Source organism: Mustela nigripes, chromosome 13, assembly GCF_022355385.1.
Source record: "Mustela nigripes isolate SB6536 chromosome 13, MUSNIG.SB6536, whole genome shotgun sequence".
In the NCBI taxonomy this organism is placed as follows: domain Eukaryota; kingdom Metazoa; phylum Chordata; class Mammalia; order Carnivora; family Mustelidae; genus Mustela; species Mustela nigripes.
This window is the reverse complement of record NC_081569.1, coordinates 114,766,669-114,790,181: the sequence shown is the minus strand read 5'-3', so window position 1 is coordinate 114,790,181 and position 23,513 is coordinate 114,766,669.

Below are 23,513 nucleotides of genomic sequence, written 5' to 3'. Positions count from 1 at the left end.
TAAAGACTTAAGGAGGGCACTTGAAGTGATGAGCACTGGGCGTTACATGCAACTGATGAATCACTGAATTCTACCTCTGAAACTAATAATAAAGTATGTGTTAAATAAATTGAGTGTAAATAATTTTTAAAAAGAAGGAGAGAGACTAGGTGAATTATTCAGTTGATTAGTCCAAGCGGAGCTTGGCTCAATTTACCAATCCTACCACTTGGGGGCAATAGGAAGCAAGAGAGAAGGAGCTATGCCTAAGACCTTTTAATACACCAGGGCTACCAATCAGTAACTGGCCCAAACAGAATCCCAGAATTTGACAAAATATTAACAGCTCCTCCTCAGGATTGGGGAAGAGCAAGAAGGGAGTGTGAAAGAAGGGAATAAAGTTTCTTTTTCTACTTGAGTATACATTTGCCCAGTTATTTTTCTAAGCATAGGGGATAATAGTTGTTTAGTGATTTGTTTTTTTACTTAAGAGTATAATTTTCATGTCCTTAAATGTGTGATAGCACATAATTTTTAATCACTGGATAAATTTCCAGTCAAAAGACATAATACATCTAACCAAACCACTATTTTTGGATAGTTAGGGAATTTTCACATTTTCTATATTATAAGTAATAATGGTGTAATTAATTTACATAGGGTTGAATCATTATCAAAAATTATAGTTATTGCCTCTGTACAAATTATATAGATGTAAGTGCTGGCTTTAAATGAATATATGTTTTTGAGGCTAAATATTGTGAATTCTTCAGGAAGCGTATACCAAACTATACTTCACAAATAACATATTAGTTATTTACTTTTCTGTCTTTACCATGCCAATACTTGGTGACTTTTTAAATCTTTGCCAAGTTGATTCTCTGTTCATTCATATTTCTTAAGTTGTGATGAGGTGAATATTTCATGTTATTAGCATTATAATATTTTATTTACATATTGCTATTTTAATTTCTTTTTTTAAATTTTCCAGAAGTATCTTCGATCCACACAGACTTAGTTTTTCTGTTAATTTAGTCTGATCTGGTTATGTGGCACCCCTGTCAATTTCCAGGACAAGAAAGCATTAGCCAAAAAAAAAAAAAAAAAAAAGCGGGGCACCTGGGTGGCTCAGTGGGTTAAAACCTCTGCCTTTGGCTCAGGATATGATCCTGGAGTTTTGGGATTGAGCCCCACATCAGACTCTCTGCTCTGTGGGGAGCCTACTTCCTCCTCTCTCTCTGCCTGCCTCTCTGCCAACTTCTGATCTCTGTCTATCAAATAAATAAAATCCTTTTTTTTTTAAAGGAATTTGTATCATTATGCTTTTGAAAAAGCACTTATATTTCTAATGCTGCATTTTGTTTCCATTCTCTTTTCCTCTCCCACATCATTAACCTCCCCCACCCTCCACCCCACCATCAATTTCCCCAGGGGGGGCTGCTCCTTTAAAGAGTTTGTGGAGACACTGAGATCCGCCCCATTCATAGTCCTCACAACAGGAAATTGAGCCCAGCACTCTACCTGATAAAGCGTCCTTTTCTGACCTTTCCTGGTCTTCTGGCTTGTGATAACTGGCTTTCATTCAGTTTCCTGTGCAGCCTGTTCTGATGAATTCACCACAGAGTCACTTTCACTATCAGTGCATCCATCATATTAAACTAGCACTTCAGAGTTGGGTGAGTCAACAAGGAGGAAGAGAGGAGAAAGAAGAATGAGCAGAAAGAGAGGAGGGGAAGGTGGGAATCCTGATGCTTGATGGGAAAAACCTAACTGGACTGCCCTGAAAATAGACTCACTTAGTTTTGGATCAAACCCAGTGTTCTATCTAGTGTATTTGACAGCTGGAGTAGGTTATTATTATTACTATCATTATTAACATTTCTTCCTCTTTATGACAAAGTTATTTTTAGAAATAATTATGAAATGAAATAATAATTGCCAGAAAAAATGTAAATAATGAACATTCTCTTTTATTGAACGTCATAATACATCATGTCAGTAAAAATAAATAAATAAGCAAAAATTCCATTTCCAAAAAGGGAAAGAGGAAATTTTCTTTTATTGAACTTCTCATAAGTAACCCTACAATTGAAAAAGTTTTAAAAGGTAAAATATATAGGACAGTACAAAAGAGAGTAGTAGGTTAACACTTATTAAATGCATACGTATATATACGTATATGTATATATTTGAAAAAATATAGTAAAACTTATGCCCACATATTGGGCAATCATGGTAAAGAGTAACAACATTACAGTTTCCGCTAGAGCCTTCTGCAGATTTTTCAGTGGCTTTATCATTTCATTTTCACATACTTAAGTCTAATGGACAGTTTAACTTGTTATTAACTTTTTGTTAATTTTAACTTCAAAAGTTTTGACACAAAGCAAGATAAACTAGCGAAGAGAAGTTTTAAACAAAAGGATAAACAGAAATTCATAAGAATTCAATTTCGTAGCAAAATCCAAAAATTGCAAAACTGCCTGTGTATTTCTTCAGGATGAATTCTAGCAACTTTGAGATAGCTCTATATTATATCTCTAAATATGGAAGTAATGTGTCTGTCTTTATAATCACTGTGCTGTCATTACTTATTTGAATTTTTGTTTAAACACTAGAATGTATGGCATCATATGAATTGGAGACACAAACTGCACCTATATTTAGTTTGAATGATTATGAACCTTCTAAACTTACTTTCAAAATGATTGCAGGTAGCTAAATCTGAATAGCTAGGGCCAGCGCGCTCATTATTAACCTCCATGTTTAGAATGCAGTGTTTACTAAAGAATAAGCAACAAAAATGCTAACATGAGGGTTATATATATAATTAAAAACTTAGCAGTTAGCCACAGCAATTGTTTAGAACCTAGTCCAACCAAAAACGTATTTGAGGAGGAATACTTATCACTGACCTCGTTTAGGATTACAGATTTATAGTAATAATAAAAAGCAGGCCAAAAAAAAAAAAAAAAGCAGGCCAACTTTTTCACTCAGTTGTTTTTTAACTCTCTCCAGATAATATATTCCTTTATTACCTGCATCTGAGGCAGACATGTAGCCCCGACCTCTGGTACAAAAATTGGAGCAAATTCTCATAAGCTTACCAAAAAATAACACAGAAGTGCTACTATTTAGTGATTGGTCACTTGCTATGCTTCAAAGGCTCTGCTTTCCAAATACTATTTCATTAATCCCTATTCTAACTATGAGATTAAGTGTCTTGAATATATACACTTTACCAGTGAGACAACTAAGACATAAAGAGGTTAAGTAACATGGCTAAGATTACACAGCAGCTGAAAAATAATCCAGTCAGTCAGGATTGGAACCCAGATCTGTCTGATGCCAAAGTCTGGAGTCTTAATGACTACATGTCTGCTAGAAAAGCAACTTACACTTCTCTTGTCTGCTGCAGGATTTTCATGTCTGTAGTACTGAGTAGTCTCTTGTGACAACTGGATGGGGAAAGAAGGAAGCAAGAACCCAAATGGGGTCAGAAATATATAACTGGTTTCATGTGAAGAATACCAGACTTGGAGTCACAGTAGCTTTATTTGATTTACCTAATGAGATGAGACCAGTAGTACCTGTTAGTATTTTTTGCAGGATGTGGTTCATAGTAACAGTTGAGGATTTTTGAAGTACATATTCTTGGGGCGCCTGGGTGGCTCAGTGGGTTAAGCTTCTGCCTTCAACTCAGGTCATGATCTCAGGGTCCTGGGATTGAGCCCCGCATCAGGCTCTCTGCTCAGCGGGGGGTCTACTGCCCCCCCTCTCTCTGCCTGCCTCTCTGCCTACTTGTGCTCTCTCTCTCTCTGTGTCAAAAAAAAAAAAATTAAAAATAAATAAATAAAATAAAATACATATTCTTAGAGCTTACTGCAGACCTGGTGAATTAGAATTCTTGAGTTGGAATTTAGGAATATGAAATACATCAAATTTAAGTTAAAAAGGACACAAGAAGCTGCATACCTGGGGAAAAGATGTGACAAGATACGGCAAACAGCTCTTACAAGTCAATAAAATGACTAACATCCCAGTAAAAGTAGGCATTTAGATAAAGATGAGATACAAATATGCAATACATAAACAGATGCTCAGACTAGGACTTTAGAAGGTATGCCTCAGTCAGTGTGTGGAAAAACAAGAACTCTCAAAGTTTAATGGTTGCAGTATAAATTGGAGAGTTGAAGTATAAATTTCCAAATTGGAAAGCTAGCAGTTCTGCTTCAAAAGAAAACAAGAAGGATTTCAATTTTGGACAGTTTGGCCAAATAGATACCTGGAATATCTCTTTTAGACTGAAATAATTAAAATGATAAATAATATATATATATATTTTTTTTTTAAATTAACAGGAGATGTGGGGAGACCATTGAGAAACCATAAAAAAGAAAAGAAGAACTCTGGTTTCTGGTTCAGCCTGTGGGGAGCTTGGAGTTCATTTTGTCCCAACAACAGGAAAAACGCTGAACAAACTGAAAAATTAGCAACTCTTCTTAGATCCATTAGAGAAGTGAGAGGTTGTGTGTGGGGTGGAAGCAGAAGGTATGTGGGAACTTTCTGTACTGGATGCTCAGTTTTGCTGTGAACCTAAAACTACCCTGAAAAAAAGTCTATTAAAAATTTTTGTTTAAAGCTTTTCTGAGTTGAGACAAGTAAAATGATTGACAGAGGCCAAAAATAATACTAGGAGAACTCCTAAGAAGTAAGAGAGAACTCAGTCCTCTTCCCCCCTAATGGTTTCTACTAATCCCTGGAGATTTTGATCTTTGGGGGCCTGAATGCCTGTATTATGCAAGGGAACAGGAAGTAAAATCTTGGACCTCAGAAGTCTAACAGAAGATCTCTTCATAAAGCTAGACCCCAAGGGGAAAATCAGAAACAAACCTGCTATGAAAAGGAGAAAGAGGGTAATTACTTGTCTCAAACTTGTAACAAAGGAGAAGTGGGTAATCTCCCATGAAAAGTTAAAATAACAGGCAAACCCAAAGTAGGTTTGAAGCCAAATTCATACAATCTATGTGACCCTTAGAAATCTCTAAAAACTTCCAGTAGAAAATTTAATTTAAGGTTGTCCAGATTGGTATAGTGCCCTTAGGCAGCTAGTAGAAGGAAAAGCAATCTTTGCTGGAATGCAACTTCAACCAAAGCCCAAAGCATTCCCAAAGATTCTAAAGTAAATGAATAAATGAATGAGTGAACAAACAAATGAATAAATAAAGAGCTCCAGGAAAAACATCATAGGACAGAAATAAGGCCCCATAAGTGACAGCCAAAGAAACAACAGTACTATTAGGACCCCAAAGACCTAAAATATTCAAGTTGTCATATATAGATTATAAAATAAACATCCTTAATATATTCAAAGAAAGTTTTTAAGCTTAAAATATATTCAAAGAATAAAAGATTTGAAGATAGACCACTAAGATTTGGAAAATAACCAGCCAGAATTTCTAGAAATGGAAAACATGATACTTAGACTGATAAAACTCAGTGAAACGAGTTAGAACAGTTTCAAGAAAATTAGTGCACTGAAAAATACATTCAAAGAAATTACCCGGAGTTCAAATTATCCAGAAAATGGAAAAATGAAAGAAATATAGACAAGGAGCCTAGAGCTACAAGTTCTAACAAGCATCTATTCAAAGTAAAATACAGAAATAACAGAGAAAAAGGAAGAGACAATTTTCAAAGAGATAATGACACAGAATTTTCCAGATTTTATGAGAAACACAAAGCCCAGTGTATCACAAATAGAATAAATTAAAGAAAATTTATACTTGACAAGTCGTGGTGAAACTGTAGCAATGAAGAAAAAGATAACCTTTAAAACAAGCAGAGAAAAGCAACTAAAAATATTTGAGCTCAGGGATATATATCAGACCTTGCACTCTAGATCTGGAGAATTAAAATTCCTTTCAAATTCACATGAAACTTGTATGAAAATTAAGCATACTACTAATTCTCCAACCGCAACACAATTTAGTTAGAATTTTTTTAATACAGCAAAAACACCATGTATTTAGATATTTTAGAATATACATACATACTTCTAAACAATTCAAGAAGTCCTGATAGTAATAAAAATATTTAGAAATAAATTATAATGGTAATTTTAAGTGAAATAAAGAGTCTCACTCCACTGGTAATGTTTGCTGACAATTTTCAGCCCCCCCCCGCCCCACTCCTTCCTCTTCTGTCCTGCTGCTGGACAAGCAGATAAAAAAGCTTGGATGTTTCCTCCCTCCTCTGGTGCTAATAAGACATTGAAGCCACATAAGCTCCAGTCTACATGAGGGAGCTCTTACCTCAACCCCACCACTTAACCACATAAAGTCCCAAGCCAGTTGCCCCTTCCTACTCTCTCAAGCCATCTTTGGAACCACTATGAAGCTTGCCTTACTCCCCAGAAAACCTCATTATGTGAGTAATGAACTTTTTCATACTCTCTTTAGTACATGTGTGATATCAGTCTCAACATCAAAGTTAAATTTTGGGTGACGTCTGCATCTCTCCTCTGTAAGGGACTACATGTTATATACCGAAGCTTTCTATATAATACTGCTGGGCTCACAGGGATATTTATAGTCTTGAAAGATATATATCCTGGGAAAGAATAAAGGTTGAAAATTCACGAGCCAAATATCCAATTTAAGAAGTTAGGAAAAGAATTGAGAACAAACCCAAAGAAAGGCAGAGAGAAGGATCTTTAAAAATGAATATAAAATTGAAAGATTCATCAAAGGTAGAAACTGGTTATTCAAAAAGACTTAGAAAATAGGTAACTCTTGGAACACCTGGCTGGCTCAGTTGGTAGAGCATGTGACTTTTGATCTCAGGGTTGTAAATTTCACGCCCCATGTTGGGTGTGGAGATTACTTTAAAATATTAAAACAACAACAACAATAGCAACAAAAAAAACCCTTTAGCAAAGATTACCAGGAAAAAAGAAAAGAAACAAAATAAGAAATAAGAAAAATGTTATAACACAGAGATCAAAAAGACAACAAAATGAAAACTTTTTGATAGCACATTTGAAAACTTAGGTAAAATTGGGGTACCTGGGTGGCTCACTTGGTTAAACCTCTGCCTTTGGCTCGGGTCATGATCCCAGGGTTCTGGCATTGAGCCCCACATCAGGCTTCCTGCTCATCTCACTCTCCCTCTGCCCCTCCTCCTGGATAAACTCTGTCTCTCTCTTTTTCTCTCTCCCCTCTCAGTAAATAAAATCTTTTTTTAAAAAGATATGGGGCTTGACCTCAGGACCCTAGGATCATGACCTGAACCCAAGGCAGATGCTTAGCTGACTGAACCACCCAGGCACTTCTTTGACATGGATTTTTAAAGAGGCCATTATAAAATGCTTTAACAATCATTACAAATTCTAAGAAGTAGAAGTTATAAAAAAAGAAACACTAATATTATAGAACTGAAAAATGCAATAAAGGAATTCTTTTATATTGCTGGATTAAAGAGTAGAATGGAGATGACAGAGGATAGAAGCAGCGAACTTTAACACAAATCAATAGAATTTACCCAGTATAAAAGGAGGTAAAATAGAGTTGGGGGGGCAATAGTGCTTTAGGGGCTCAGGGACCTCTGAAACAATGCAAACATTCAAATTATCAGAGTCCCAGAAGGATAGGAGAGAAAGTGGGACTGGAAGAGTATTCAAAGAAATAACAACTAAAAATGTCCCAAATTTGGTGAAAGAAAAAAACCTACATATTCAAGAAGCTGAGTGAATCCCAAATAGAAAATCCAAAGAGGTCTACTCCAACACACAGCATAATTAAACTTCTGGAAACTGAATAAAAAGAAAAAAAAAAGTTTTGAAAACAGAGAGAGAGTGTTACCAAAATCCAAGTTCAACTGCCCATCACTCAAAAAGCTAACACTCATGTGATAAATTTTTTTAAAAATTTTATTCATTTGACAGAGATCACAAGTAGGCAGAGAGGCAGGCAGAGAGAGAGGAGGAAGCAGGCTCCCCGCTGAGCAGAGAGCCCGATGTGGGGCTTGATCCCAGGACCCTGGGATCCTGGCCTGAGCCAAAGGCGGAGGCTTTAACCCACTGAGCCACCCAGATGCCCCATCATGTGATAAATTTTGATTGGAAAGCCATATGAACTTTATTCAAGAGGCCTGTCACCTGGGGAGAAGGGGGGCTCTTGTCCAAAGACCAACTTAAAGATTTCTGGCTGGGTCGGGGGCTTTTAAAGGAGTTTAGGGCAGTTATTCATTAACAGGAAGGTAGGACCATAACATTTCTTGATTATGTGCAGACTCGATGGTGCCAGCTACAGACATTATCTCAGTGCTTGGAGGTTGTGTAAGGGTGGTCTGGTTCCTTGGTGCCTGGGTAGGGGTCGTTATGCAAGAGAATTTGGTGATATGCAAAAGAGCTCTGTTTTAGGAAAGAATGCATAATCTATAGATATGCAAAGGAAGTTTTAGTTAATCACAAGGGCTAATGGTACCAGCCTGGAAACTACTAGGTTGGCCAGAGGGGCCAAGGTGGCTTCAAATTATGTGTTACCTATAAAGAAAACCAATTCCAATGACAGCAGATGTTTCATAAAAAACATGCAGGCCCAGAAGGAAGTGATGAATTTTTCAAGTAGTGAAAGAACAGAACTGTCAACCATGAATTCTATATCCTGTGAAACTACCCCTCAGAAATGAAGAGGAAATAAGGACACCCTCGAAAGAAGGAAAAATAAGAATTTGTCTCTAGCAGACCTACCTTAAAGATTAGCTAAAGAAACTTCTTCAAAGAGGTAAGATATGATAAAAGAGGAATCTTGGAGCATCAGGAAAGAAGAAAGAACAATGGAAAGAGTAGAAATATGGGTACACACAGTAGACTGTCCTTCCGTTCATGAGTTTTAGAAATCATATTTGAAGATTTTATTTATTTGACAGAAAAGAGAGCACAAGCAGGGGGAGCAAGCAGCAGGCGGAGAGAGAGGGAGAAGAAGCAGGCCCCCGCAGAGCAGGAAGCCCAATGCAGGGCTTGATCCCAGGACCTTGGGATCATGACCTGAGCTGAAGGCAGATGCTTAACCAACTGAGCCACCCAGGCATCCTTAGAAATCATATTTGATGACTGAAACAAAAATTGTAACACCATCTGATACTCAAAACACCTAAATGGAAGTAAAGTTTCCAAACTTCACTTGAAGTGCTCAAATATTGATACCAGTAGGATATAAGTCACTTATTTATAATACTTAGAGCAGCCAGTATGAAACATATACGAAGAGACACACTCAAACACACTATAAATAAGACAGGATCCTTAAAAATGTTCAAATAACCCACAGAAAGGCAAGAAAAGGAAACAAATGAATGAGACCTAGAGGAAACAGAAACAAATAATAAAATTGCAGACTTAAGCATTAACAGTAATCACCTTAAATGTAAATGGTCTAAATACACCAATGAAAAGACAGAGATAAGTGGGTGGATAAATAAACATGTCTCAAAAATGTGCTGTGTACCAGAAATTCACTTCAAATTCAATAAAATAGGTAGGATGAAAGTTAAAAGGATTGAAAAAGATTTATCTTGCGAACATTGATCTAAAACCAGGAGTAGCTTCATTAATCTGATAAGGTAGATTTCAGGGGCGCCTGGGTGGCTCAGTGGGTTAAGCCGCTGCCTTCGGCTCAGGTCATGATCTCAGAGTCCTGGGATCGAGTCCCACAAGGTAGATTTCAAGGCAAAGATTTCAAAGACAAAGAAATATTACACAATGATAAAGGATCAGTCCGCTAGCAAGATACATTAGTTCCCTAAGACTGCTGTAACAAAGGGCCACAAACTGGGTGAGTTAAAACAATATAAATTTGGGGCACCTGGGTGTCTCAGTCAGTTAAGCATCTGCCTTTGGCTCAGTTCATGATCCCAGGGTCCTGGGATGGAACCCTATGTTGGGTTCCCTGCTCAGAGGGAAGCCTGTTTCTCCCTCTCCTATTCTCCCTGCTTGTGCTCTCTCTCTCTATCAAATAAATAATAAATATTAAAAAAAAACAATATAAACCTATTATTCACAGTTTTGTAGGGTAGACGTCTGAAATTAAGATGTTGGCAAGGCTATGCTCCCTCTGAAACTTGTAGGGGAGAATCTTCCTTTTCATCTTCTAGCTTTTGGTGTTTGCCAGCAATCTTTGGCATTCCTTGGGTTTTAGATGTATTACTCCAATTTCTGCCTCTGTCATCACATGGCTGTCTTCCCCCTGTGTGTGTCCGTGTCCAGTTTTTTCTTTTATTTTTTTTTTTAAAGATTTTATTTATTTATTTGTAAGAGAGAGAGAGTGAGAGCGAGCACAGGCAGACAGAGTGGAAGGCAGAGTCAGAGGGAGAAGCAGGCTCCCTGCGGAGCAAGGAGCCCGATGTGGGACTCGATCCCAGGACGCTGGGATCATGACCTGAGCCGAAGGCAGCTGCTTAACCAACTGAGCCACCCAGGCGTCCCGAGTTTTTTCTTTTATAAGATGTCCTTAATCCAGTATGACCTCATTATAACCTGATTACATCTATTTCTAAGTGAGGTCACATTCACAGATACCAGAGGTTATGACTTCAACATACCTTTTGGGGGACACAATTCAACTCTTAATAGAAGATATAATTATCTTAAATGTGTATGCACTCAACAACAGAGCTTCAAATTACATGAAGGAAAAACTGATCTAGCTGAAAGGAGAAACAGACAAACCAAAATTACAGCAAGGAACTTAAACAGCCCCTCTCAGAAACTGATAGAACTACTAGACAGAAAATCAACAAGATCCTATTGAATGATTGTGTTGGATTCTACCTAGCAATCAAGAAATAGATTATCCCATCTTAAGCCATCTCTTCCAGAAACTTACAAAAGAGAGAATACTCTTCAATTTATTTTTAGAAACTGGTGTAATGATGATAATTAAGCCCAAGAAAGAGAATACAAGAAAGAAAATTATAGGTAATGTTCAATAATGAATATGGATTTAAAATTTTTAAATAAAATACCAGCAAACTGAATTTAGCAACATATAAAAAAAGATACAATATGACGAGTTTGATTTATCCTGGTAATGCAACATTTGTTCAACATTAAAAAATTGATATTCACTATATTAACATATTAAAGAAGACCATATAACCAGGTCAAGCTATAGGGTTACTTGGTTAAATTTCAACACTCATTCATAACTTTTAAAAAACCTTGTTAGCAAACTAGATAAATGGGCACCTGAATGTCTTATTTAGTTAAGCATCTGTCTTCAGCTCAGTTCATGATCCCAGGGTCCCAGGATTGAGCCCCGCGTCGGGCTCCCTACTCAGTGGGAGTGTGCTTCTCTCTCTGTCCCTCACCCTGCTTGTGCTCAATCTTTTTCTCTCGCTCAAATAAAGAAATAAAAATCTGTAAAAAAAAAAATTTAAAATTAAGAAAAACTAAAAATAGAAGGAAACTTCCTGATCTAACAAAAATAAACCTACAACAAATATCATATTAAAATATATTAAAAACCTACAACAAATATGTTTAACTCTGAAACAAGCATTCTTAAGATTTATTACAAGACATAGGTTATCTATTACTATTCCTATTAATCATTGTTCTGGATTCCCAGGCCAACACAGTAAGGCAAGGAAATAAGTAAATGTATACGTATTGTAAAGAAAGAAATAAAATTGTCATAATTCATAAATGACATGATGCTAACAAAGGACACACAACACCTTCACTGAAAAAAATTATAAACCTTTAATGAATTAAAGTTACCCAAATAAAAGAATAGATACATCATGTTCATGAATTGGAAGATAGTATCGTAACGGTATCAGTTCTCTCCCAAATAGATATATTTATTCAATGTAATTCTGATCAAAAATCCCATAAATGCTTTTATAATCTTAAAAGCTAATTCTAAAATGTTTATAGAAAAGCCAAAAATAACCAAGACACTTTTGTAGAAAACTTCAAGATGGGGAGACATACCTACAAGATATGAAGAGTCTTTTTACAGCTCCAGTAGTTAAGGACAGTGTACCTTTGGTGGAGATGTAGACAAAGAGTTTACTTGAATAGAAAAAAAGCCCAGAGAGACTCAGACAAATATTGAAACTTGGTATATAATGGATCAGTGAAAAAGATAAATTTTTTAATAAACAGGGCTGGGAGAATTGGTTATTTATATGAGGAAAAATAAAATTACGCCCATACTTCACATTATACACAAAAATTAGCATCAGATGGGTTAACACTCTAAATGTCAAAGACATTTTTAGAACTTTTTTAGAATTTTAGAACTCTGTAAAAGATGCGTGCCTTTACAAAACACTTAACAAGACACGCCTTTACACACGCTGGCCCTTCTGTCCGGGTCTGTCTTGCCCTCTCCTGCCTGCTTCACAGCAACTCACACTTCACATTGTAGCTCATATGTTACTTCCTCAGAAAAGCCTCCTTAGGGGCGCCTGGGTGGCTTAGTGGGTTAAAGCCTCTGCCTTCAGCTCGGGTCATGATCTCAGGGTCCTGGGATCGAGCCCCACATCGGGCTCTCTGCTCAGCAGGGAGCCTGCTTCCTCCTCTCTCTCTGCCTACTTGTGATTTCTATCTGTCAAATAAATAAATAAAATCTTTAAAAAAAAAAAAAGCCTCCTTAGTTATCTAGACTTAATCACATCCCCTGGTTATAAATGCTCGAAGGTCATTTTACTTTTTCTTTTTTTGTTAATCATTCTTTGAGGTATAGTTTATATAAAATAAAATGAACAAATCTTAAATGTACAACCTGATGCATTCTTACATGGGTAAATACTTGTGTAACCACCACCTACATCAAGATATGGAACAATGTTTCTCCCAAGTTTAAGCAGGTGGCTTCTCCCTCTTGTTAGATAAATGGGCAATAAGGGCTGGATGGAGGTATTGGCTAACAGATAGTGAAAACTGTGAACAATTCATTGAGGCTGAAATTAGTGGAGCCTCCAAGTAGGGCCCTTTAAATGGGCGCCTGGGTGGCTCAGTCAATTAAGGTTAAGTATCTGCCTTTTCATCGTGATCCTGGGGTCCTTGGGATTGGGACCCGAGCCCGGGGCGGGGGGGGGGGGGGTGTCTCTGCTCAGCAGGGAGCCTGCTTCTCCCTCTGTTTCTCCTCGCCCCACTTGCTCTCTCACTTTCTCTCTCAAATAAATAAGATCTTTAAAAAATAAAGGGAATGGATGTCACGTAATTATATATTAATATAACAATGTTAGAAAAAATAGAGGAAAGTTACATTAAAATCACTGTAATACTGCTATTTAATGATAGCCATTTTTAATATTTGGTTTCTATCTTTTCAGTTATTTGTCCCCGTTGATCACGATCTCTGGGCTTTGCCATATTGTGATTAAAAAAATCAGTTACATTTCTTAAGTTCCCACTTACCTATCAATAGAGTTGTTAGATTTAGCAAATAAAAATACAAGATCCCTGGTTAAAAAACAAAAACAAGATCCCCAGTTGTATTTGAATTGCACATAAACAATGAATAATTGTTTAATGTAAGTATTTCCCATGCAATATTTGAGAAGTACTTATATTTAAGAACTGCTGTTTGTCTGAAATTCATATTTAACTGGGTATCCTGAATTTTATTTGGCAGTTCTACTGTGCAAGGACTTAACACACTCAAAGTGTGCCCCAGTTTCTTCCTAAGTTTCCTTGTCAAAAACAGCTCCTCCATGGCCTTTCTCTGATGTCTGCCCCACTGCTATCTCCCTTCCTGATGGTCCTCATAAAAAAGCCTAACTAAAGTTGATATATAGCCTGTTGGAGAATCATAAACAACAAATAAAACAGAGCTGCAAGCCTAGACTCATCTCAGAGTCCTTATTGGGCACCTCTTTCCCAATCTCCTTACTTGCCTCCACATGGTAGGACCAATTCATTCCCATTATTGGGAAAACGAGCATCTCTGTGCCTTAAGTCCAGACTCAACTTCCTTGAGTCCCTAAGTGAGCACTTCTTTCCTTGGCATCATGCTAAGTGTTTATGTGTATTTTCTTATTTAATTGGCTAAAGTGACCATCCTGGTCCCAATTTTAGTATTGCAAATCCTGGTCCCAGGAGATCCCCCCCTCCCTGGGGGGAAAAAATGGCCCAATTTTCAGTGATGGGTGTAGAAGGTTGGAGGGAAAGTACAGATCTCATAGAATGGCCCAAAGAATAGAGGCTGAAAGCAACATTGCTTTTTAGTGTCAAATGGATACAGCATAGATTATCCATCTTTTGTAGCTACTGTTGATTCTCCCTTGTCCACCGATGTCGGCAATGGACTTGCCCTCCGCAGTCACAGGTCACCCATCATCGCCTCCCTCCCAGTGATGCAGCTGAAGTGTGCATCTTAAGTGCGTTGTAATCATAACTGTTAACAGTTTGTGCTTGACTGCCCGTGGATTGTTTTGCTTTTTATCAAGGTAGTGCTAGTTTATTTTTTCACATTGTGAATATGCCACCATGTTTTCTCAGAGTTCAGATAAGGAGAATTAGAAAGATTACAGTGCCATTGCTAACATCACCCAAACTTCACTAAATAATGGGGCAAAGTGTTATTTAAATAATAAATGGAAAGACATACAACTAGGTTAGGAAGCTATGTGACCAGAACAGACCATAGTGCACAGTATTTAGGGTTGGGCCTGGTGGAGAGGGGAGGTAACAGCATATATAGAAACTGAACTTCAGGGGCACCTGGGTGGCTCAGTGGGTTAAGCCACTGCCTTCAGCTCAGGTCATGATCTCAGGGTCCTGGGATCGAGTCCCGCATCGGACTCTCTGCTCAGCAGGGAGCCTGCTCCCCTCTCTCTCTCTGCCTGCCTCTCTGCCTACTTGTGATCTATCTCTGTAAAATAAATAAATAAAACCTTAAAAAAAAAAAAGAAACTGAACTTCACAAATCTGGAACGAGACAGGCAAATACTTCTAAATCAATAAAAAATGTTTTGTCTCCCCCCGCAAAGACACAAATGCTAACTTGAAGAGCGTGGCTGCTGAATTACCTTGCATATAACACAGGAAGAAACAAATACATTATCATAGTTACCTTGACCACTCCACAATATTGAATGAAGTTACATTTCCTGATTCAAAAGTTGCAGCCAAAAAGTCCTAAGGGCACACAAAAGGGCAGAGTTTCATAACAGACATGTTGGCCCCTTAAAGTGTAGAGCCAATTCTGTCAGTTCTTATCAACCATCCTGCTTCTAGGGAACATCAGATGATGCTTCAAAGCTCTGAAACTAAAAGGTCCTTTGATTTCAAAACTGGAGTTTCAATCATCATCTTGATTTCTACTAAGATTTTAATGGAAGCAGAGAAAATATAAGACAACAGGTTGTTGAAATCTTGTCCAGAAACAAACTAGACTTTGCTCATCTAGCTACATAGTCAGCAGACAGTGAAGATTTAAGTTTTGACAAGTTCCATTCAGTCCGTAAATACCTTACCAAAGAAAACGAAGAGGTCGTAGCTTCTAAGGAATCTGCACATTTTGTAGATAACACTGCTAACAAGAGGTGACTTGCTTACCTGTGAAATTGAAACATTCATAATGAAAAATTTTAGTCATTTTCAGTGTTCTCGAAATGTACAAAAGCATTTAATGAGATCTTTGATTTTACAGAATGGAAGGAGATAACCTCATTATACCTTCCCCTACAAGACAGCTGTCACTGCTGCCTTCCATAGAAAAGATGTTAAAATGTTGGCCTCCCATAAAAATCAAATCTTCAAAGTGTGGTATAAGAAGAATATCCTTCTCTAATTTGGAAAACATTAAAGAGAAGAGGGATTACAGTAAAATAGAGGGGCGCCTGGGTGGCTCAGTCGCTAGGCATCTGCCTTCGGCCGGGATTGTGATTCTCAGGGTCCTGGGATCATGCCCCACATCAGACTCCCTGCTCAGTGGGAAGCCTGCCTCTCCCTCTCCCACTCCCCCTGCTTGTGTTCCCTCTCTTGCTGTGTCTCTCTCTGTCCAATAAATAAACAAAATCTTAAGAGAAAGAAAGAAAAAGAGAAAGAGAGAAAGAAATGTATATGCTGCTTCTCTAAAATTGATAGTCTTTGAAGAGGCTAGAAAAGGATAAACTGATTGCTCCTGAGTTTGATGTAGTTTGTAAGTTGTGACAAGAACTCATACAGTGAAAAATGACTCCTTTTTTGGAAATAACACTGTTCCAGAACACAAAAGGAAAAACAAAAACAAAACCCACTACCAGAAAAAGGTACCAAGTTAAATAGGACTTCTTTATTTCCTTACTACCTGGTAACTTATCGGACTCCACCTTCATTTTCACAAGTTCAGATTATCTCTGTGCTTTTTAAAACTATTTTCTCTGAGAAAGAAAGGTTGAAATTATGGTGGCATTTCATGTGTTTCAGAATAGTTTTTTAAAAGATGGGTATTTAAGACCTCGATGGCCTATAGGATGAATCCATTGATGCAAAGGACCTAATTAGTTGACAAAGAACTAATCCATCAAAGAACCCTATGAAAACATGTGGATAGACTTTTTAGAGAGCTGGAAACTACTTTCTACAAGTTCGAAAATCTGCTGGTTGGAAGTAAGATCCTCAGTTTCTGAGTTCGCATGCTTTTGTTAAGATGACATTTAGTGGGGCGCCTGGGTGGCTCAGTGGGTTAAGCCTCTGCCTTCAGCTCAGGTCATGGTCTCAGGGTCCTGGGATCGAGCCCCGCATCGGACACTCTGCTCAGTGGGGAGCCTGCTTCCCCCTCTCTCTGCCTGCCTCTCTGTCTATTTGTGATCTCTGTCTGTCAAATAAATAAAATCTTTAAAAAAAAGAGATGACATTTAGTTTGATGTCATCACATCGGACTAATACCTAGACTCAGAGTCATGTGGGCCTGGTAAGAGCAAAACTGCAAATCAAAGTCCAATTTTATGTTTTACTGCTCAGTTTTACCGTTATGTTAAAAAAAAAAAACAAAACGATGTTCTAAAGTTCGTAAGTAATATTGGAAAAGGAAAACAGTGAAAATATGGGACAGAAGGATAAAGGTCATTATTATTTTAATTAAATATAAGTAATACTTGTCTAATTAGTCCTATTGGTTTACGTGTTTCTTTTAAAAAGTCTTACATTTATATGTCTTATAATATATAATAAACCAACGCACCTATGGGCGACTGATTTTCAACCAGGGTGCCAACACTGTTCAGTGGGTGAAGAGCAGTATTTTGAACAAATGGTGCTGGGACAGATTACTATTGTTCTAATTAACATAATTATGTTAATAATAGCAATAACATGCTATTTAGAAGTATTTAAAAGTAAATAATACATGGGTACCTGAGTGGCTCAGTCCATTAAGGTCATGAGTCCAGGGTCCTGGCATCACGCCCCGAATCCGGCTCCCTGCTCAGCGGGGAGTCGGCTTCCCCATCTCCCTCTGCCCCTCTCAGCAGCTAGCTCTGCTAGCTCTCAAATAAATAAATAAAATCTTTTTAAAAAAATAAAAATAGGGCGCCTGGGTGGCTCAGTGGGTTGGGCCGCTGCCTTCGGCTCGGGTCATGATCTCAGGGTCCTGGGATCGAGTCCCGCATCGGGCTCTCTGCTCAGCAGGGAGCCTGTTTCCTCCTCTCTCTCTCTCTCTCTCTCTGCCTGCCTCTCTGCCTACTTGTGATCTCTGTCTGTCAAATAAATAAATAAAATCTTTGAAAAAAAAAAATAAATAAAAATAAATAATACAGAATGATGTATAATTTCAAATAAACACCTCTTTTCCAAATTTTTTGTTAAAGTAATAAAACATAATTATGCCAATTATGATTATACATTGTATATAATAAATTTATGACATGCATTTATAATATAATATATATTATATATTGTATATATTTTAGTCTGATATGGCTGTGTCCCAGGTTGGCGCTTTAAAAAGTTGGTCACCCCAGTTAACCCTCACCTAAACCCTATGAGATAATACTGTTTTCCCCTCCAACTTATGGAAGAGAAAACAGAGGCTCAGAGACATAAATTAACTTGCCTAAAATAACAACATAATAAATGGTGGAGTTTTTTTTCCTTCCTCCCATCTAAGGTTATCTACTCAGTTCTCTCCTTTTGGGGGAATGATTGAACATGGAAATGTCTGATCTCCTTAACACAGGGTACAGAAATTACTGGTCCATGATAATATGAGCATGTGTGTACACATACGTGCATGTATGTGTGTGTGTTGGCTAGGCGTGTACTCTAAAATTAGGAATCCAGGTTTCTGTTTTCTCTTGAGAACCCAGAGGACCTGGAAACACCGGGCCCACCTTCTTCCACAGTAGCAGTTGCTGACCTGTAGCTGTCTGTCCAGGCAGGACATTCATCCCAGTTTGCCCAGTTCCCCTTCTCCCTTTTGCTCTTGTCCAGCCAGCTTTACTCAAGGACATTACCCTCGCTTCAGAGAGGCAGCAGACCATAAGGTAAGAGTCTGACTGCAGCCAGACAGGGGTTCAAATTCCGTCTCTTGCTACTCACCAGCTCCTTAACTTTGGACAAGTTCCTTCACCTCTCTGTACAGGATTCCTCCATCTATAAGATTACACAAACAATAGTATCTTTTCCATAGGGTTATTAAGTATTTCAAGCGATAATTCAAGTAAAACATTTAGAACACTCTTTGGCATGAGCGTTTCCTATCATTGTCATTACTGCTTGTCACCCTGTAACCACTTAGTTTGCGTCCTCCACTGAAGAGGAAGCTTCCTCCCTCCGCCCTCGGAGGTGTGGCCCCAGCCAGACAATGAAAACAGATCACAATAGTCCAGCAGCTGTGCTTTCTGGGTTATTCTGCTTTAAGTAATTCCACACATGGACGGACATCAATCATCTGGCCCCTTTTGAGCGAAACCATGGCCAGTCCAATTACTCTTTACAGCCTCTGTTCTAAGGGGAAGATCCTGCCTCCTGTCCTTCCTGCAGTTTTCAGTTTCCCAGCTCTAGATATCCTGCACGAGATTAACTGAAAAGGGACAAGCAACCCTTGGCAAGGCAGTGCTCACTAAATTCACACAGGCAGGCAATAGTATCTTTTCCACCCTCACCTTGAACCCACGCCCCAAAGAAGTTACAGTCTCAGAGACAGCTCTGATGCAAACACACTCCAGATGGCCTATGACCAAACGATATTGGCCATTCCCATCTAATCATCTGAGTCATGTTAAGGGTCAAGCCCCCCAGTTCCCCCCCAAAGATATGAAATCAACTTTCTACCTCTTTGAGGACTGAAAAAAGGCTGGCTTTTTGGGGGGGGGGGGAGGTGGGAATCTTTACAAAAGATTCCAAGGGAATCTTAAAGGTCTGGTTTTAAATAATATCTAGATATAAATTGAGATTATAAATATAGCTTTAACAAAATAGATTCTGCTCTCCATAATATCTTTCAATATGTTCTTCCACTTAGCACTATATTGCTAATACATTTGGTGTCAATACATTTACTTTTACAATGCTATTTTTATTGGTTTTATGATATTCAGCTGTACGAATGTAATCCATGTCTTATACTCAGACATCTGGGTTGTTTCCTGGTTTTCGCTAAGACAACAATGAGGTGACAAACACACCCTTGTGAATTAAATTTGAACAGCAGCTTCGTTTTTTTAACCTGGGAATTTTTCCTAGATGTGGTTCCCCTGTGTACTGCCCACCTTTGGAAATAAATCCATTTGTCAGGGGGGAAAAGTGTTAAAACATGCTAATTTGCATATTCCATCTATTTCCTATTAGACCATAACTGACAGAGAAGCTCCTAGTTATCAGCACCTGCTATGTGTTGTACTTTCCATTTATCTGTACATATTATCTGTACTTGATATTCTACGCTTAAATGACCCAACAGTCTTTTGCAATGGGCCTTATTATCCTCATTTAAGAAATGAGGCTCAAAGGAGTAAAGGATTATATCCAAGGTCACATCTAGTTAAAAGTAGAAAATTTGAATTCTTGTTGGTCCGACTTCAAAGTTCAGGAACTTTCCTTAACACCATATTCCTGAAGAGATTCCATAATTCAGTTTTTGTATAGACCCAACAACAATTTAGATGCTGTGAGGCCAATGACCATTTAAAACTGTCAGTGAGGGGCACCTGGGTGGCTCAGTGGGCTAAGCCTCTTCCTTCAGCTCAGCTTATGGTCTCAGGGTCCTGGGATCCAGCCCCACACGGGGCCCTCTGCTCAGCGGGGAGCGCGCTTCCCCCTCTCTCTCTCTGCCTGCTGCTCTGCCTACTTGTGATCTCTATCTCTCTTTCAAATAAATAAATAAAATCTTAAAAAAAAAAAAACCCGTCAGTGAATGAATTTGCAAAATGAATAACCACTCACTAAAAACCGATGGAAACTGAAATGTTTCCTTCTAAAGTAGCTGAAATCAAGTGGTATTTCTAATTTCCTTTGATCCTGAATTTGCATTACTCTGTACCATCAGCTCCAGGGTGAACGCCTGCTTAAGACAGGCGGGCTCTTCCTTAGTGCTCACCAAACGCTCTGAGAGGTCTCTATTTGTGAGTATGACTCCCTGTTTCTCTACTATGTAGGTTCACTTTTCTCTGTTAGGTGTTGTAAAAAACATACATAGGGACGCCTGGGTGGCTCAGTTGGTTAAGCATCTGCCTTCAGCTCAGGTCATGATCCCAGGGTCCTGGGATCGAGTCCCACATTGGGCTCCTTACTCAGCAGGGAGCCTGCTTCTCTCTCTGCCTCTGCCTGCCACTCTGCCTACTTGAGAAGCCTAAGGAGTATGCCACAGGGTGCCTGGGTGGCCCAGTCAGTTAAGTGGCTGCCTTCTTCGGCTCAGGTCGTGATCTCAGGCTCCTGAGATCGAGCCCCATGTGGGGTTCCCTGCTTAGTGGGGATCTGCTTCTCCCATTCCCTCTCCTGCTCCCTCTGCTTGTACGGTCACTTGTACACATACTCTCTTTCTCTCTCTCTCTCTCTCTCTCAAACTGAATAAAATCTTTAAGAAAAAGAGTGGGGTACCTGGGTGGCTCAGTCAGTTGGGCATCTGCCTTCGACTTAGGTCATGATCCTGGGGTCCTGGGATCAAGTCTGGCATCAGGCTGCCTGGCTCAGCAGGGAGTCTGCTTTTCCCTCTCCTTCTGCCTTACACTCCCTTTGCATGTGCTGTCTCCCTCTCTCTGTCTCTGTCAAATAAAAATAAAATCTTTTAAAAATGTGTATAAAAAAGTATGCCACGATAACTGTGCTCAAGGATTATGGGATACAGATTCCGGATGATTCCTTTTGCTCACTCCCTCATCTTAATCTGTCCATCTTTTGGAAGGATCAGCTTTCACCAGTTGAAAGAAAAATGCATCTTATTCACCCAACCGGTCAACTCCTGACACTGAATTTGTGGTATGTAATTTAGCAGTTACTACAATATTGACATTGCCTTTCAGAAAAGTTGAGCCTCTCCTTGGCATGTATCAATTAGGATAGGTTCACCTCCAAAAAAGAGTGCCTTAAACCATGAGAAATCTTCGTACTTTTTAGGAAAGATTCCCAAAGTGGGCAATTCTGGGGTTGACTGGTAACTCAAAAATGTCATCCAGGATCTAGTTCCTTTTCACACTTCAACATCAGCATCTTGAGCCTGGGGGCTTTTCACCCTCGTGCTGTCACCTCACTGTCACCAGATGGCTAGGCTGCCACAGCTGTAGGCACTAGGTCTTCATACGACATTCAAAGAGGAGAAAAAGGGGGCAAGGGAAAAACACCCTTCTTATTCTCCAGGAAGGAGGTATTTTCCAGATTTCTTCCTGTGCCCATCATGGGAACTGAATCTCGTGGCTGTCTCAAACAGCAAGGCAGGCTGAATAGTGAGGTCAAGATTGAACCCCTCGCAAAGGGGTTCAAGATTCCCACGATTGACTTCGACCAGTCCCAACTTGTATTTATTCAGCCTTTTTATTCCTACCTTTACATTGTTTTCTTTTGTTTGTTTGGTTTTTTGTTTTTTGGTTTTTTTTTTTGCTCTTTCCTTCTTACTGTGGTCAACGCTGAAGAAGGAGGAAATGACTTTTGGGCAGGCAGCTGACAGTGCCTGCTCCTTGTGTGATAACGGTTCTTCACGAGACCCTCCGCGCTCAGATAAGTAAGAAAGGACAATAAAGTCACACACATGCTATGCCCAAGTAAGAAAGGACAATAAAGTCACACACATGCTATGACTAGGGCCCGTCAAGAAGTGGGCTGGGTTTATGTTTGGCTCCTGCTTTAGCCTTGCCACAGTAAGAATGACAAAGATAACAAAGACACCCAAATTCTAAGAATACAGAAGCTGATTAAAATGTTCCATTGGCTGAACTCATTACGAATACCATTAAGAGGCTCGTGTGGGACTAAAAGAAGAAGGCAGCTGAAGTCTTCGGCTCCAAGTCAGGCAGAGAACAGTTTCCCTCTGACAGGGTCCTCACTGAAGACAGCTCTCCTCACCTCACATGACTATGAATCGGCCAGCTTCCCTGGTTAGAAAGGCCCAGTCACGAGGGCAAAAATCAGGATGTGTGCCGCGATATGGGTGGTCAGAAATTTTTTTAAATGCCATTTGTGTGGGGGTGTGTGTGCATGTTCCTCAGCAATGCATCACGCATTGCACAAGTCTGACAGCTCCCCACCAAAGAAAATCCTCTGCTCTAAAAGCTGGTCTCCGAGTCTCTGAGTCTCTCCTGTCCTCTTCCAGCAACATCGTCTTATGAACTGGGGAAGAAAGCCAGGAAACTACCAAGGTTGTAACACCACGGCTGTTTACCTCAGAAAACAACCTCATGGGACATAATTTTGGCATTTGCCCACCCCAGCCTCTGGCTGCCTTATTTCCCTTGGTATGGCCGGAGCCTAGACCCCAGTCTGGGGACCTATAGAAGATACTGTCGGTGGGAAAGTGATTGCTAACTAATGCTAAATTTGAAATTAGGATACAAAACTGTAGCTCCCAAATGACCTCAGGTAGACCCAAATATATTATTAACTATAGTTATAGAAAACTAAAAGCCTTAATAATAGTTATCTCTAGGTGGTGATATTTGAGTGATTTTCCTCATATCTTCCTGCATGTGTAATTTCCCAACCACAAATAGGGTCCCCATAATTAGGTAAATATTGTTTTTCTTCTCTCTCTTTTTCATCAGCATCGCCGAGGAAGACGCTGTAACAACACCTGGTGCAGTTGCCATCCTGAGAAGGAGCAAACCGGGCAGGAGTTGCTTTCTTCCCATAAAGAAGCACAAAGGCAGAATAATCCACAGATCCAGACCAGAAGTCTTGTGATGGTTTCTCAGGGAAGAGACTGCCCCGGGGCACCCCGGGCCTCTCCCGTCTCCCTGCCGCTCCCGGCTCTCGGCAGAATTTAGCAGATTCATCACTGTGCTCCATCCTAGGCTCTGCTATTTTTAGCTCTGTTGACTTCCCAACCGTAGGCAGACAACCATGCGGTAGGCTAAGCACCTGGCAGGTGGGCAAGGGCGCCCCAGCA